Genomic DNA, 16945 nt, shown 5'->3' on the forward strand with positions numbered 1-16945 from the left:
GAGGACTGCCAGGGGCCGGAGCTGCTGGGAGCACAATTCCTGCATGCTGAGTGGTTGCTGTGAGTGGGGAGAGGAGGACCTTTGCCTGAGGTAGTCTGTTCTGTTTTAAAGGCTTGAGAATGTGGGTGCTTTCTACTTTATCTACCTGTGCCAATTTCATAACTACTCTGATGGCTTTCACTTTCTGGTTTTGGGACTCAGTCTTTTGGTATTTTAATAAATTTGCTAGCTTAATCCCCCATATGGAAAGTCTGATGTATTTTGTGATGGATAATTATATCAGCATATCTGTAATTTCCATAGGCATTGTGAATATGGCATTGCTGATACAGTAGTCCAATAATTTTTAAATTATCTCTCCTGGATCTATTTTCCAGGTCAGTGTTATTTTCCATGAGGTATTTCACAATGCCTTCTATTCTTTCATTTGTTTGGATCTGTTTAATATCATCTTGATTTCTCTTAAAGTCACTAGCTTCCCTTTGCTCCGATGTAAATCCATGAGAACGATTCTCCTCATTGAGTTTTTGAGATTCTTTTTCCATCTGGCAAATTCAGCTTTTCAATGCATACCTCTCTTCATTGCCTTTTTGAGCCTCTTTTGCCATTTGAGTCAGTCTGTTTTTTAAGGTATTTTCCTCAGTCAGGCTGTTGACTCTCATTTCATAATTTTCTTTCATCGTTCTCATTTCTCTTCTCAATTTTTCCTCCACTTCTCTTATCTGCTTCTTAAGGTCCTCTATGACCTGTAACCAGCTCATATTTTCCTTTGAAGCTTTTGGTGCAGGAGTTCTGACTTCACCGTCTTCCTCCTGTTCCATGCTTTGCTCCTTTTTGTCCCCAAAATAGGAGTCTAATGTTGGAATGTTTTGTTTGTTTTGCTTCCTTTGTCTGGTCATGTTGCCCCTCAGTCACTTGACTGCTGGGCTTTTTGCCACAGTAGGACTCTGCCACCAGACAGGGGAGCTTTCATCCCAAATGCTGTGGTATTCTCAGCCTCTGGAGGTATTAGTTGGGTGCCCTCTCAGTCCTCTTCACGCTCTGGCAAGCTGGTCATGCACCCCAAGACCTCCACCGTAGACTGCAATCCAGATCCAAGCAGGTTAAAGCAAGAGCAATTACCCCTCAGACTGGTTGCTTGGTCCCCCTACACTCTGCAGGCCAGGAGCTGAAGCTGCAACATGGAGCCAGGTTGGTGTCTCAGTGGCTTCTTGCCCTGGGGGCAAAAGCTGATGTGCTCCCACCTACTGGGTCCCAAAGTCCACACTGCACTGACCTCTCACTTTGTCCTTCGCATCTATGTGTTGATGAATCTGGAAATGGCCACAGCTGCCGGTGGTCTGGGGTCCCTCCAACTGGCAGCTGGTCAGGCCTGCCCTGGGATGAAGACTTCGGCTCTGGCTCCCAGAGCGCTGCTCTGGTCACTTGCTGGCGGCCTGCTGGGCTGTCCTCAGTGGGAGGTTAGCTTCTCTGTGTCATTTTATGGGTTCTGCAGCTCCAAAGTTTGTTTAGAGTCCCCTTTTACATGGATTGGGGAAGGTGGAAGCCAAAGCCCCACGGAGGTTCTGCTTCTACAAGATGGTCTGCCATCTTGACTCCCCCCCCCCCCCGGATTGTTTTTGAGGAAGGCCCACTCCTTTTGTTACTTTGTAATTAGGCAGTAGGTCCTGATAGTTGTGATGTCCTCTGACCCTGAAGAAAGGTATATATACCCTCATGTGAGGTTTTTCTTTAGGGCTCATTTATGGGGAAAATTATGTCTTTGGCCAAATGAGACTCTGCATAGCCATTGAGCCCCCTGGCTTTGAACACCCAGATGTTGGTGCTTCCCTCTCTGGTAGTTGACTATGCATGTAATGGTCAGACAGCTAGAAGCCCGTTCTGTTGGTCTTTTATATGTATGTATGTATATATAATACATATACACACATACACATTTATATATACACACACTTATGTACATGTACACATAATATACATACACTCTATCTATCTTTCTATCTATCTATCTATTTATCTATTTTGTGTGTGTGTTTTTGTAACACTAATTATGGCAGCACTCCTGAGGACTGAGGCTGTGAATAATTTTAAGTATCTGATCACATAGTATAATGAACTCTCTATTCAGAACTAAATATTCTTCAGTAAAGTAAAGCATAACATTCATGCCAAGATCCTTAAGCAAAACATCATTACACTCACACACACACATCATAACACTCAGTATGTCATATGACACATAGCATATATCATTGAATTCAGTAGCATTCCCCAAAATACTTGTTTACCCAATCAGGGGGTTCCAGGATAGAGTCCTCCCTAACACAACAGCATATAACCTTACATCCCCCAAATCAGGGTGTCTAAGGCTAGGGTCAATTCTGGCAGATACAACATTGCTTGGTTGATTGAAATCTGTTCCATGAATAAGAAAGACCTAGTTTCAAATCATTTCTTTCACAAAAACTATAGCCCCAGAAACCTCTCTTTTATAGTTTCTTGAAATATGATGTCTAGGCTTTTTATTTGACCATGTGTTTCAGGTAATCCAATAATTCTTAAATTGGATCTCTTTGATTTATTTTCTTGCTATTTTTCCAATGAAATGTTTCACATTTTCTTCTTTTTTTATTCTTTTGTCTTTGTCTTATTATTCCTTGATGTCTCAAGAAGTCATTAGCTTCCACTTGCTAATATTAATTTTTAAATAGCTATTTTCTTCAGTGATGTTTTGTATTTCTTTTTTCCATTTGACCAATTCTACTTTTTAAGGAGTTATTTTTATCAATGATGATACCTGTTTTACCATTTGACCAATTCTTTTTTTTAAGGTGGTGTTTTCTTCAGTATTTTTATACCTCTTTTACCAAGATGTTGTCTTTTCATAATTTTCTTGTCTTGGTGACATATCTTTAACTATTTTATTCCCTTCTACTACTTAACTTGAAGTTGAAAATAATATTTAACTCTTCCAATAATTCTTATTGTGCTTGTGTCCAATTCATACCTTATCTTTGAGGTTTTGCTTGTAGCTGTTTTGACAATATCTTCTGAATTTGTGTCTTAATCTTCCCTGTCACTATAGTAGCTTCTTATTATCAGTTTTTTGTTGTTGTTGTTGTTATTTGCTCATTTTTTTAAACCTAATTCTTGACTTTGAACTTTATGTTAAAGTTGGGCTCTGTTCCCAATGTTGGAAAGAAGGAAGATTTTTCTAATTTCAGGCTTCCCCCCTCCCTCAGTTTCCCTTTTATTTATTTTATTTTTAATTTATAGAATAAAACCAGCATTTTCATATAAAATAGTTAATTGCATATAGATCTGCAAATTTGTTACATGCAAATTGATATTCCTTTTAAATACATCATAAAAATATCATGTAACTTTATTTTCTTTTTTTCCCTTTCCTTCCCTCTCCTCCCCCCCCCCAATGGCTACCTTTGGGACTGGAAGCAATACTACTCCTCAACGTTCCTGTTTCCTCTTGACTAAAATTATTCTTTTCCACCCTTCAACTATTACCCAAAAGTAAGTCTAGACAATGAAGTTACCAAACAATATCTGGTCCTCCACCCAGTGCTAGCACAAAATGTTCCTGTAATTCCTTTTGGACCTGATTTGTTTAAAATCTTTGACTTGAGAACTTCCCTGAGCTGCTGTCACCACCACTGATGATGTATTCATGTGACCTACAAGCCAACATCCAATCCTGCATTACAGATCTTTCCTTCTGACCTCTTAAATGATCTCAGGTTGGGAGAATGTCTTACCTTGAGCTTTTGTTGACTCTGCCACTCCAGATTTGATTTGAGGTGTTATTTTAAAGTTATTTGGAGGGGAATGTTGGGAGAAGTTGACTTTATTTTTTGTGATCAATAGTATGTTGCTTATGAGAAACACGTTAAAAAAAAAGACATACACTACATTACAGGGGTGGCTAGGTGGTGCAGCAAATAGAGCACCAGCCCTGGAGTCAGGAGGACTTGAGTTCAAATCCAGCCTCAGATGCTTAACACTACTAGCCATATGACCTTGGGCAAGTCACTTAACCCTAACTGCCCTACCTCCCCCCTCCAAAAAACAAACACAAAAAAGAAACTACATTACAACATAGAGAGGTACATGAAGTCAGGGTGGGTCAGGGAACAGAGGGATATAGAGGAGTGAGGGATGTGCTGGGGTCACCAAACAAAAAGCTAGCAAGGAGGGGAAGGTGACCTCAGTGGTTTCAAAAAGAGAAAAACTAACAGAGGAGTGGGTGGGTAGAGATTGAAAGGGGAGAAATCCCTTCTCAGAGATGGGATATTCACAGGTGTTAAATACTGCATATGTTTTGTTATTTTTTTAGTTTATCAATCAATTCTGTCAAATTTTTTCCTCTCTAAAAACTATTACTTGTCATATGGGTTGGCCCTTGGGGAGGTAAGGGATAAAGGGGATACTATGGTGATATAAGAAAGAGAAACTCTCAATAAATTTTTATTTTAAAATTTATTAATCATATCCTGGGCAGCAAGCAAGGGGAAAGATTACTCTTTATTCTTCTTTTCTTTTGACTTTGCTTGAAAAACAACAGCAAAATAAGGGATACAATAATTCTAAAGAAGAACAAGGTACCTTTTATCATTGTTATGGTGCTGCCAAGAATCATCCTTATGCCATGAAGTCAGAGGCTAAAGATCCTCAACATTCAGGTGACAGTTGCTGCTGCATGTTTTTCAATCTTTTATTTGAACAAATGAACCAAAATGATTTCTTTCTGATTTAAAATACACAAATTTATCCATTCATGTTAATAAGTGATTTATTTTAAAATTTTATTTTATAGTTCAATCATTTTATGAATAATTGATATTTTATTACTTAATAAAAAATATACTTCATTGTAATCAAGGTGAATCTTAGAAAAATCAACAATCATTCCAATTTAGTGGCACTATAGATTTGCTGCAATTTATGAACAAACTTTGTCTCATTTTGTTCAGTAAATTACTTCTTTCTTAAAGAAAAATAAAGATGAGAGATACTTTGTACTTTGATATGGCCCAGAAATACCTGATGTAGAATTCTAAGATAAGAAAAAGCAGAAGAACAAAAGTTTAATAAAGAATTGAAACCGATGATAAGGAAGGATCTTTCCTTCCTTAAGAGAGCAATTCACTGTCCTTGATGGGTTCACCTAGTTAAGATGAACTATATATATAATAGGGCACAGGAAAAATTTAAAGATGAGGTTACTGAACTAATGACAGTGAGCTTTGAAGACATGGCAAATGAAGGAGATTCTTCACGATTAGAGAAGAGTAATTGTGATTCTCATTTTCAAAAAAGAGAAGACTGTAGAATTTACAAAGTAGAGGCCAGTGAACTTGAATCCTGTCAGAATTCTAGAATGTATTATTAGAAGAGTAGTTAGTGAACAGATAAAAATGGGTAAAATGAGCATAAAGTCAACATAGGTGGCTTCATCAACAATAAGTCATGTCAGGTTAATCACATGTCCTTTTTTGAGACAGAATTAAAAGATTAGCAGATTAAGAGACTTGTATGGATATTATTTACCTATATTTCAGCATACTTCACAAAATCTGGTTCCCATGCCTTATTATGGTTTAGAAGAGACCCTGTATTCTATAAATTTAGGTGAGTGGGGGTATGTAAGCTCTGAAGATTGGATTTGCCATGTGACATAGTCTTTGAGGACAGTCCAAAAGATAGACTGCATCTGCTTTTCAAAGCTCAGCGTACTCAAATACAATGACATTCCTTGCCAATAGTCTGTCTTTGAGGTACTGAAATACTTAGCCCTGGCAAAATAAGTAACAAATAAAAATACAAAATAGTCCTCAGGCCTTTGCTGCCCCTTTGGACTTCATAGAGTGACAGAAGCAGAGTGTCACAAAACAAGTCAAATGAGGCTCAGAATCAAATCGTTTTTATATTAATTTAACTGTTTATATTTAAACATAAACATCTCCTGAGCCAGGGCTTGTTAGCTTGAGCTTTATGTGTCCTTGAAACCCTGTGGTAGTGCTTCAGAGACAGAAAGACTGGAATCCTGGGGCAGCTGTGAAGAAATTTCCATTGAGAACCATCTCACCATTGACCCAGACAATAGAACATTCACATTACAATGCCAAATGAGTTAAGTACATTTGTTGCATTGATTTTTTTTTGAATCCCTGATAAATGCTACTGGCAATTGAAGGCTTATCTACTCACTTCTATTCAGTAAACTCTATTGGCTCCTTATTGCCTCTGTTTTACATTTAAATCCCTGATCAAGCTGGCCCCAATCTATCTTACCTTTCTCATTGGACATCTTTTCTCCTCTTACCACCCATAATCTATATTCCAGGCAAACTGGCTTTCTCTCTGTTCTTCCCACATGACATTTCATCTCCTGTCTCCAAGCCTTCAAACTAGCTTCCCTTCGTTCATATAATACACTCCGTCTGCTCAGTGAATTCCTCTTTTCTTTCAAAACACAGTTTAAGCACCATTTTATATCAGTTTTTTAAAGCTTTTTTTTTGTGTCCTTGGCCCCCTTTGGCAATCTGGTAAAGTCAGGGAAACCCTTCTCAGAATGTTTTTTAGGTGCATAAACCAAAATATGTAGGATTTTCAAGGAAACAAATTATATCAAAATATTAAAGATAAATTCACAGATCCTAGATTAAAAACATTTTCCATATGAATTTTTTTCCTGATTCCCCAAATGGTAGTATCCTCACTTCCTAACTATGTTATATTCCTTAAGTACATTGCATTAATTGGCATTTATCTTTGAAAACTGAGCTTAATTCTGCGTAAATGTGACAATTCTCCAGTGAAAAGTATCTTCATTACAAACTAAAACACCTGGGAGCAGGGATTTGATAGCAGCTATCAGAAGATCCACCTTAAAGAGGATGATGTAGAGATCAGGTTGGGGAATGCAAAAATAATCTCTGCTACATCTAAATTCCACTTACTAAAAGAAGTAGAAGCAGGAAATGTGTACATGTACACACACACAGACACAAATTAGCTTGCTTGCTGTTTTTTTTTTTGGGGGGGGGGAGGCTGGGTAATTGGGGTCAAGTGACTTGCCCAAGGTCACACAGCTAGTAAGTGTTAAGTGTCTGAGACCAAATTTGAACTCAGGTCCACCTGACTCTAGGGCAAGTGCTCTATTCACTGTGCCACCTAGCTACCCTGCTTGCTGTTCTTTACACATAATATTCTATCTCCCATATCCAAGAATGCCTGGAATGCACTTCCTCCTCTGCTCCAACACTTTAGTTCCTCCCCTACCATTCCTTCCAGGAAAAAAAAAGTCTTAAAAAAAAAAAGGAACCACTATATATTTTATATGATTCTGCAGTATGTAGTAGATAAAGACCTGGCCTCCGAATCAAGAAGATGTTAGTTTGAGTCCTTCATCTCATATATACTGACTGAATATTCCTAGGTAAATCACTTAACCTCTCAGTCTTATAGGTCAGAGGTATCAAATATACAGCCAGCAGATCACTGCCTGCAATTCTAGTAAATGCAACCCAAATCAGATCAAAATGTAACTGGGAAATATTTAACAAAATAAATTAAAGATGTAATAGAATGCAAATAATGTTAATAAGGGATTTTCCTAATCAATATGTAGCAGTAAAGATCCTTTTTTGTTTGAGTTTGGTGCCACTGTTCTGGGTAACTCTCTAAGGCTATAAAGTGCAGTGCAGGTGACAACCTGCATAGGTAGGAGTTTCCTCAATTGGGAGATCCTTATATCCATGAAATCATAGTTGCACCCCATCTTGCAGATAGAATGTAAGCTTTTTGAGGGAGAGTTTTATATGTGCCTTTGTATCTTAGTGCTTTACTTCAGTGCTTATTACATGGTAAGTGAATAATAAATGTTGATTGATTGATTCTTATCCACTTCCCCTCTTGCAATATTTATGATTGCTTAAGGACTACTGTTATCTCTCTCCATCATCTAGCTACCTGTTAGTATTTTCACAGAAGAATGTCCACTATGAAGATTAGTTCATATATAACATTCTTTACATATTGCATTTAGCATTCTTTACATAGACCAGATATCGTTAAACTTTTTGTATCATGGAACCTTTTTGGCAGTGGTGAAACCCTTTCTCAGAATAATGTCTCTAAATGCATAAAATAAAATATGTAGGCTTGTAAAGAAAAGCAACAAATTTGAAATATGTATCTATATCTACCTGTCTTTCTATCTACCCATTTAAAGTTCATGAACCCAAGTTAAGAACTTTTGAAATAGACTGTAACATTCTAATGGGAAGGCACCACATTACATCGTACCTGAAACAGAAAAATATTTAATAAGAGTTTAATAAATCTAATCATGATGAAGAAAATAAAAATCTGCTCCATTCTGGATACAAATGTAATTTTAAAATACCAGATTCTCCTCCACCCTTCCCTCTCCCAAAAACTCTAACCACTTACTTTCACTGTATGATTAACTAGTTTCTGCTGTTAAGGTTGAGGAACCATGGGAAAGAACAATGGAGTGGGAACAAAGATTCATATGTTCTAGGCCTTACTCTGTCACTTGCTCAGGTGTGATCCTGGCCAAATCATTTCTTGTCTCTGCACCTCATTTCCTCATCTATAAAATTAAAGAGTTGGATTAGATTCTCTCCTTTAGTACTAACCTAACTAGGATATTACTATCCTATGCTATTCCTCTTTGAAAAGAAGTTGGATGCTACTGAAAGCTGCATTGACTACTTTATGTTATAAGGGTACCATTAATACATTTAAATAATCAGTGTGGAAAATGGAAAAAAGAAATATGATGATGGGAGAAAGAAATAAGGGACACTAAGTTAAACTACTACTAGAAAATAAGATACAAGGATCCTTGCAAAGACCTCTCATCATAAGAAAGGTAAACTACTCAAGGATTACATTAAGTAACAGGTTTAAGAAGAATATAGTCTGAAAAACTGAATGTCTTGTAATAACTATAAGTACAAGTTTCTAAAATGCCATACATAATATCTGTGAAATTGTGTGGCATAATGTAATAACACGTAATGCTACCATTAACACATTATAACTATGTCATTTGGAAGGCTAATTTTTTGTGTGTGTAAAACCACTTAACTATCATAAAATTGAAAATAATGATTATTATAACTACTTCCACTTTTCATCTTTAGAAGTTCAGGTTTAAATGCCCCATATGCAGTTTATGGGGATATATATTTTTCTGAAGTGGCCATATAGTACCCTAAGTAATAATTAACTTAAAATTACTATATACATAAATAATAAGACCTTTTCACATCATATCAATATGAGAAGTCAAGGTAATCCACCCCCAAAGTACTTACTAAAGCCTAAAGTTGACCAGAGAATTTGGCAAGAAATTAAAAGAAAATGACAAGTTTATCATAGAATCTCAGAATTTAGAGGAACTCATTGGATATCAACATACCCTTGTCAATACATTCTAGAATATTTCTAGTATGTGGTCATCCAGTCTTTTGTTTAAACACTGTAACTTAATGGAGAGCTTTTTCTTTTCCAACAAAATCCATTGCATTTTCAAACAACTATAATTATTACAAGCTCTTGTTACTGAACTAGGATCTGAATTCTTGAAAATTCTACCCAGAGTGATCCTAAATTATTCCCTCCATAGCTTCCTAGAACTAGTTCACTTCCTCTATTACTCCTTCCATTAGAAGACTGGTATTTTGTTGCCTAATTCTTCTCTAGGTCAAATCTCTCCATTTCATCTAGTCAGTTCTCCATGGTTATGGTTTTAAATTACCTCATCATCTTGGTTGAATTCTGGTTCTATCCAAATTTGTCAATGTCCTTCCTAAAATGTTATGGTCAAAACCGACAACAATCATCCAGATATGATCTGACCAGCCCAATTCCCCCCATGTTTTATAAACAATACTTCCATTAATACAGCCAAAATTGAAGTAATTTTCCTTGATTGCAATTACTGTCATATTGAGCTTTTACTAAACAAACCCCCCCCACCTCCCATACACTTTTGCTGTGATGATGCAATGATCATTTAATAATATGCACTGTAGTTTTCAGGCATTTATGCTTATCTCCTTAATAGACTATAAACTATGAGGGCTGAAATCACATCTCATCTGAGTTCTGTATTTTCTCAGTGCCAAGCCTGATGCTTTGCAAATAATAGCTCAGCAAATGTTTGTTGTGTTATATAACACCACTAACATTACAAACAAAGAGTTTATAAGATTCCTCAATCTATGAACACAGTGGATGCTATAATAGTTATTATTATGACATCCAAATGGCCGACTTTAATACTTAAGGTAAAAAAAAGAGGATTCACTCAATTACTAACTTCCTACTGTGTCCAATTTTATAGGAGGCAACAAAATGAACACAAATTAAAATAAGAAAAATAAAACAGGTAAGCTCCCTGACCTTAGAAAGTTTAAAATAATAATAAGCTTGACTCAGTCTACCAAACTCACACTCTTAACATGCCACATATCTTGGTCTTACAAATTTCCAATGACTTCACTGAACCTTTATGTTAGGGTTAATATCCATGCATGGAATTTTGAAAATATTATTTGGGTCTATAGATACAGAAGCATCACAGATGGCATATTCACAGCTCATCATATTCAAGCTCTCAATGTTATTAGAAGCTATCTTTACTAGATTTGTAGTATTCACATTTTATAAAATACCTGCTATAAATATAGATTTATAACTGTATTTGTTCCCTTTTCATGTGCTTTTACCGTGAGATTTGCTTTTCTATATAATTTTTTTGTTTGTTTCCTCACATTCTTGTTTAGTTTTCTTTTTATCATTCCTCTTTCCTTGCTGGAGTTTGCAACACTTCCCAATTAATATCATCTGCAAATTTAATTAGCATGCTGTTTATTCCTTCTTCCAGATAATTAATAAAGTTGTTAGAGAAAACTTGGATGAACACCAAGAACCCCACTAGACACCTCCCCCAAATCGGATGCATTGCCATTTATAATTACTTTTTGTTTATGGTCCTTAAGCACATTTCCAGTGTTCCTTCTAGAGCCAATTTAAATCAATTTGGGATGAGAGGGGGTATTTTGAGAACGACACCAACTGCTTCTTATTCTCTTTATGTGATCATTCATAAAATCTGCCCATGGTACATTTATATTTTTTGCCCAAATGATTGAGGTAATTGAGCATTTAAATGATGAAAAGAAAAATAAAACAAATCTTTTTTACTGATGATCTTTTTTTTACTGTCATTTCCAGATGACTTCCCCTTCCTATAGCACTACTCAACATTCTTATCCATTGTAAAAAATAAGCATATCCAGGCAAAACAAAGCAATATATTAACTATGTCTGAGAATGAGAATTTTCCTTATACTGGGTCTATTGTCTACCACCTCTCTGCCAATGAGCAGGAGGCAAGTCCTCTGTAATCATAACTGTTTATTACATGAATCAGAGTTCTGGAATCTTGTTCTCCTTTACATTATTGTAATCATCATATAAAATGTTTTAATTCTGCTTACTTTGTTCTTCATCTATTTATAGAAATATTCCAAGGTTTCTCTCAAATCACCGTATTTATCATTTCTTATGGCAGCATATGAAAGGGAGACTGCTGCTACAGAGTTGGCCATGCAACCAGCAAAGTCTCACCTTTGACATATACTGACTGTGTGAACTTGGGCAAGTCATTTAGTATATTTGTACTCATAGCAATTCTCTAAGACTACAAATTACAGAGGGCATCCTACATTGTAATGAGAAATTTCCTCATTCAGAAGATCCCTATACCAATGATATAATAGATTTAGTCCTAATCTCCCTGCAATGTAACATAAATATCACACATATTCCTATATTAGAATTTGTGCCTTTGTCTTCCATTTCTTTACAACTACAAAAAATGCTATCAACGTTTTTGCAGCTAGGGACCTTTTTCCTCTGTGTGCCTAGTAGTTGTGTCACTGGGCCAAAGGATAGGTAAAGTTTGAGAAAAGCAAACTTTGGAAGTTTCAAGCGAGAGAGCATTTAAGAAAAGCCCTAATTACATTATTCATGTATTAAATGAGTACAAATGAAGGAAGGTCATTTTCTTTTTACATTTTGCATTTTCATTAAGTTAATGAATATATTCACTTATATAAATTTCTAAATTTAATTTTCTAGCCATATACAATAGACACTAATTCTTTTGAAAGATATTTGTGTCCTAGAATTAAAGATTTATCTCAAGGAATTTTCACATTATTACTATTAAAGTAGGTTCTAGTTCTACTTTGCTCTCATAAAGCTTTATTAAGATGCAAACTCATTTTTAGTTTCCTTCTCAATTTACAGTATATAATACATAAACATGGACAATTATTATTTTAAGTGAATGGAACATCTAATCCAATTCTATAATTACAGAATATTCTGATCCCTCTCCTCTGTCTTTTTATGTATATGTGTGTATCTATCTATCTATCTATCTATCTATCTATCTATCTATCTATCTATCTATCTATCTATCGATCTATCTATCTATTTATCTATCTCTCCATCCATCTATCTGTATAGCTTTTCAATTGGGGATCATAACAGCTCTCATGAGTTCACTTATTACCTCTATGTAGATGATGCCCTAATCTATATTTCTCTCCATAACTTCTCTTTTCAGTTCCAGCCCTGCATCACCAATTACTTATTGGACATTTCAAAGTGAATATCTTGTTATTCAGTCATTTCTGATTCTTTGTGATGCCAGTTGGAGTTTTCTTGGCAAAGATACTAGAGTGGTTTGCTGTTTCCTTCTTCAGCTCCTTTTATAGGAAACTGAGATAGGAAGGGTTAAGTGACTTGTTCAGGGTAAAAAAAAAATAAACCTGCTGAGGCCTGATTTGAACTCAGGAAGATGAGTTTTCCTGACTCCAGGCCTGGCACTCTAACCACTATGCCACATAGCTTATATTTGCAGACATTTCATATTCAACATGTTCAGCAATTCTCTGTCTCCTACTATTTCCTGTCATGGAGAATACCACTATAATCTCAGTCCCCCAGGTTTACACAATCGTGATGTCATCCTGAACTCTTCAGTCTTATTTGTCATACATATCCAGCCAAGTTATTAAATGTTGTCACTTTTCCTTTATATTTCTTATGTATATTTCCTCTTTCCTCATATAGCCCAGGCTTCATTGACTCTCCCCTGGACTATTTCAATAGCTTTCTAATTGGTTTCCTTGCCTCAAGTCTCTCCCTAGTCTAATCCATTACCCACATAACTACCAAAATGCTTCTAGAAAGCATTCATCTGAGACCATGTCACCCCTGCCCAATCAACTCCCATGGCTCCTGTATCTCCAGGATCATATATAATGCCCTTTTTCTGCATTTCAACTTATTTGCAACTTTACTCCTTCCTTCTTTTCCAAACTTCTTTCAGTTTAATTATCTTTACATTCTGTATGATCTAATCACACTGACCTATTTGTGGTTATTCTCACATTACACTCTATATCTGCTACTTTAACCTGACTTTCTTCCATGTCCAGAATGTTCTCCCTCCTTACCTTGCCCTCTGAGAAGCCTAGCATTGCTTTAGATAATAGCTCAAATGTTATCATATGCAGCATGCCTTTCCTGGTGCAGTCCCATCCCCAGCTATTAGAAGTCTTCCTTCTAAGTTTACCTTCTATTTAATGTCTATGTATCTTGTATGGATCTATTTATGTATGTATCGCATCCCATTAAAATATAAGTGCCTTGAGGGCATGGTATATTTTTGTCTTTCATTTATTCCCACAGTTTATCTCTGTCTTAGGACATAGGAAACAATAAATTTTTGCAACTGACTAACTGGATTGATCAAGAGTGTTGCCCAAAATTATGCTTATGTAGATGGCAACAGTGCCAGACAGACCAACTCAATGATCAGCAATAAAGGAAATCTTTTGAACTGAGATTTTGGGTCAACTTTGGGTCTTAGAAATAAAGACCAAGACAATACCAGAATTCTCAAATAGTGTTGCCAGCCCCCGAAAGGAAAGGCTTTGTGTTCATATAGTTCTGAAAAAGTGTATTGATCACATCCCTTTCTACAGCTGCATAATAGCAATCCCTCGATAGACAGGAGTATTTGAGTTTTAATAACATTAATATGATGAGACAATTATGATATAACACATCTATAATATGGGTTTTATATATTGCCTGCTCAATTACTGCAAATGGACAGTTAAGACAATGATCATTTGTCCTAGTTAAATGCAAGAAAGGATATTTGTTTATAGAGGGAAAGGATCAAGGAACATTAGAAACATGGCCAATAAACAATCCTAACAAGCAATAATGTTCTTTTGTATTTAATTATAGTTGGCATACTTTGAGTGGAATGGAGTATAATAGCCAAATTAACACAGTTTAGAGGTTGCAGGTAAGTTTCTTCTCACCGTACTTCACTAGCCAATTATGTTTCTGTATAATCCCAGGATAGCCATTTCCAGAATGTTTCCAAAAACATTGACCTCTACATACACAAAACTGTATACATTATAGTTAAAATACATCTTTTGTTCAATATTTCTGTCATTACCACATTTCTATGACTAAATGAATTTTAAAGGGTTTTGATATTTAGAAGAAAGCCCTGGTTCTAGGGGGGGGTGGGAGCAGGTTAAAAAGTTAGCTCTGCTATCTGCCATCTATGTAAGGGTAGGTTCAAAGTCCTTTTAAGTTTAACAAATTTAAGCTCTGGTTAAATTAGGCTTTGGTTGGTCCTACCTACATATGAAAAGGCAGAAATATACCTAGTCATTTTAGAGAGATAGTGACCTTACTACCTAATCTCAGCCTTAACTCTGTGCCTTTTCCCTATCCCAATCATCTGTTGGGGAAAGCAGGAGGAGTTCAGAATTGACAAAAAAATGGGGAACTCCAAAGTCACTTCACAGGTAATATGTGAGTAACACTGTATGGACCATGACTATGTAAAATGTTGCCTTCAGAATTCAGAATAATAAAGTATAGGAAATATTCCCCATAACCTAGACTGAGATCTCAGAAAGAGAGATACAAATAGTTAGATCAGGAAGTTTATTGCAAATAAGTTATTAAGCCTGTGGCCATTAGATAGAAAGAAGGACTCTATTTTGTGTCTTAAAGAGCTTAGTGGCTAGAATTAAGAAAAAAAAATCTGCTGGCTACCTACCACCTTCTAACCAAGATTCTGGAAAGAAACAGAGAGGCCACTCTAAAAAATAAATTAAAAAAGCTGAAAAGATTTTCCCCACTTTTCTAGCCCCAACCTCAATACAGTTGCAGGCCCTAGATATGGGATAAGGGCAAAGTGGCTTTAGCTTTTGAACAAAATCAAAGAGTCTACTTTTCTGAAATAGATAGGCAACTCCAAGAAGGTGATAGCATAAAAGGATTCTGTAACTAGGGATCTTTTGAGATATTTGGAAACATCCAGCAGAGACATGTAATATGGCAAAGCCTACAAATAACCAATAACAAATGGGGCAACATCCACCAGAGGCTACATGTCTTCTCTAGACTAGGAGGGGAAGACGCAATGGGAACAACATGACAGCATCACTCAAAGACATTAGCGACCCTACAAAATAATATGAGTTGCCACTCAATGTATCTGCATTGACTACATGAATCCTGTATACATGTGACCCTTCACATATATTCCCTAGCTATCTATATATGTTATATATAGATATACATATGTATGTGTATAGATATACATATGTATATATGTAAACATACTTCTATATATAGCATACATGGACACATATACACACATGCACATACACATATATGTATATGTGTGTGTCTGCGTAGTATATATAATTTAATGAGATTTCATTAAACCTCTTTATTCTGAAAAATAAATGTATCTTCTAGCTAACTATTTTAGGTAAATACATTGGTGGGGGGGCTGATGAGTTATGATTTTAGTGGATATCTTCCATAGAAAACCTTGAACTTAAGTAAGCCATTTTTGGGAAACCTGTGCTATGTTTGGGTAAATCACTGTTTTAAAATTCACAAATATATAGTGTTTTAAGGCTTACAAAATACTATACCAAAATTATCCCATTTGATCCTCAAAAAAAAATCCTGTAAACTAACTTACATAATTGTCACCATTTTATAGCTGCAGATAGGGGACTATAAGTGATTTTCTTAGAATATTAATAACAAGAAAGTATAAGAAGCTGAATGCTAAGTCATGATTTCGTAAATCTAAATCTAGTACTCTCTCCTTTATAATTAGTTGCCTCTCACTTAATCTCTTTGTTTTTCACTTTCTTTAGTCAGGCCACAAGTATTTTTTTTAACCACTTTGCATATGCTAATGCTAGGGATAAAAATAAAGACAAAAATTCGGTCCTAGCTCTAGAGGAGCTCACAATCTGATGATGGAGACAATATGCAAATAATTAAGTACCTGCAACTTATACACACTAAAATTCCAGGTCATCTTAAAAAAGAGTTACTTTACTTTTTTTGTGTGTGTTATAGACTCTTTTGGCAGTCCATAAATAAAGCTTATGGACACATTTCTCTGAATGTTTTTAAAAGCATAAAATACAACATATAGTATTGTAAAGAAAGCTAATTATTTCAAAATATAGTTATCTAGCTAAATTCACATCTCATAGATTCTATTCATAAATTGCATTGGGGTCTCTAGATGAATGGGACAAGTAGGCTAGAAAGGACAGGGAAAGGCCTCCTGTAGAAGGCAGGATTTGATCTGGGTCTTGAGGGAATGCAGTAAAGCAAAGAATCTGACTTGAGGAAAGAGAACAGTCTAGGCATGGGGTATACACAGAGCAAATGCATGGATGTGAGAATTGGAGTTGTGCATATGAAGAATAGCAAGCAGAGAAGGGTTTTTAGATGAAAAAGTGCATAG

The sequence above is a fragment of the Petaurus breviceps genome, unplaced genomic scaffold, assembly GCF_028583685.1.
Source record: "Petaurus breviceps papuanus isolate PSGF00001 unplaced genomic scaffold, PetGlider_PUasm1.0 91133, whole genome shotgun sequence".
Lineage (NCBI taxonomy): Eukaryota > Metazoa > Chordata > Mammalia > Diprotodontia > Petauridae > Petaurus > Petaurus breviceps.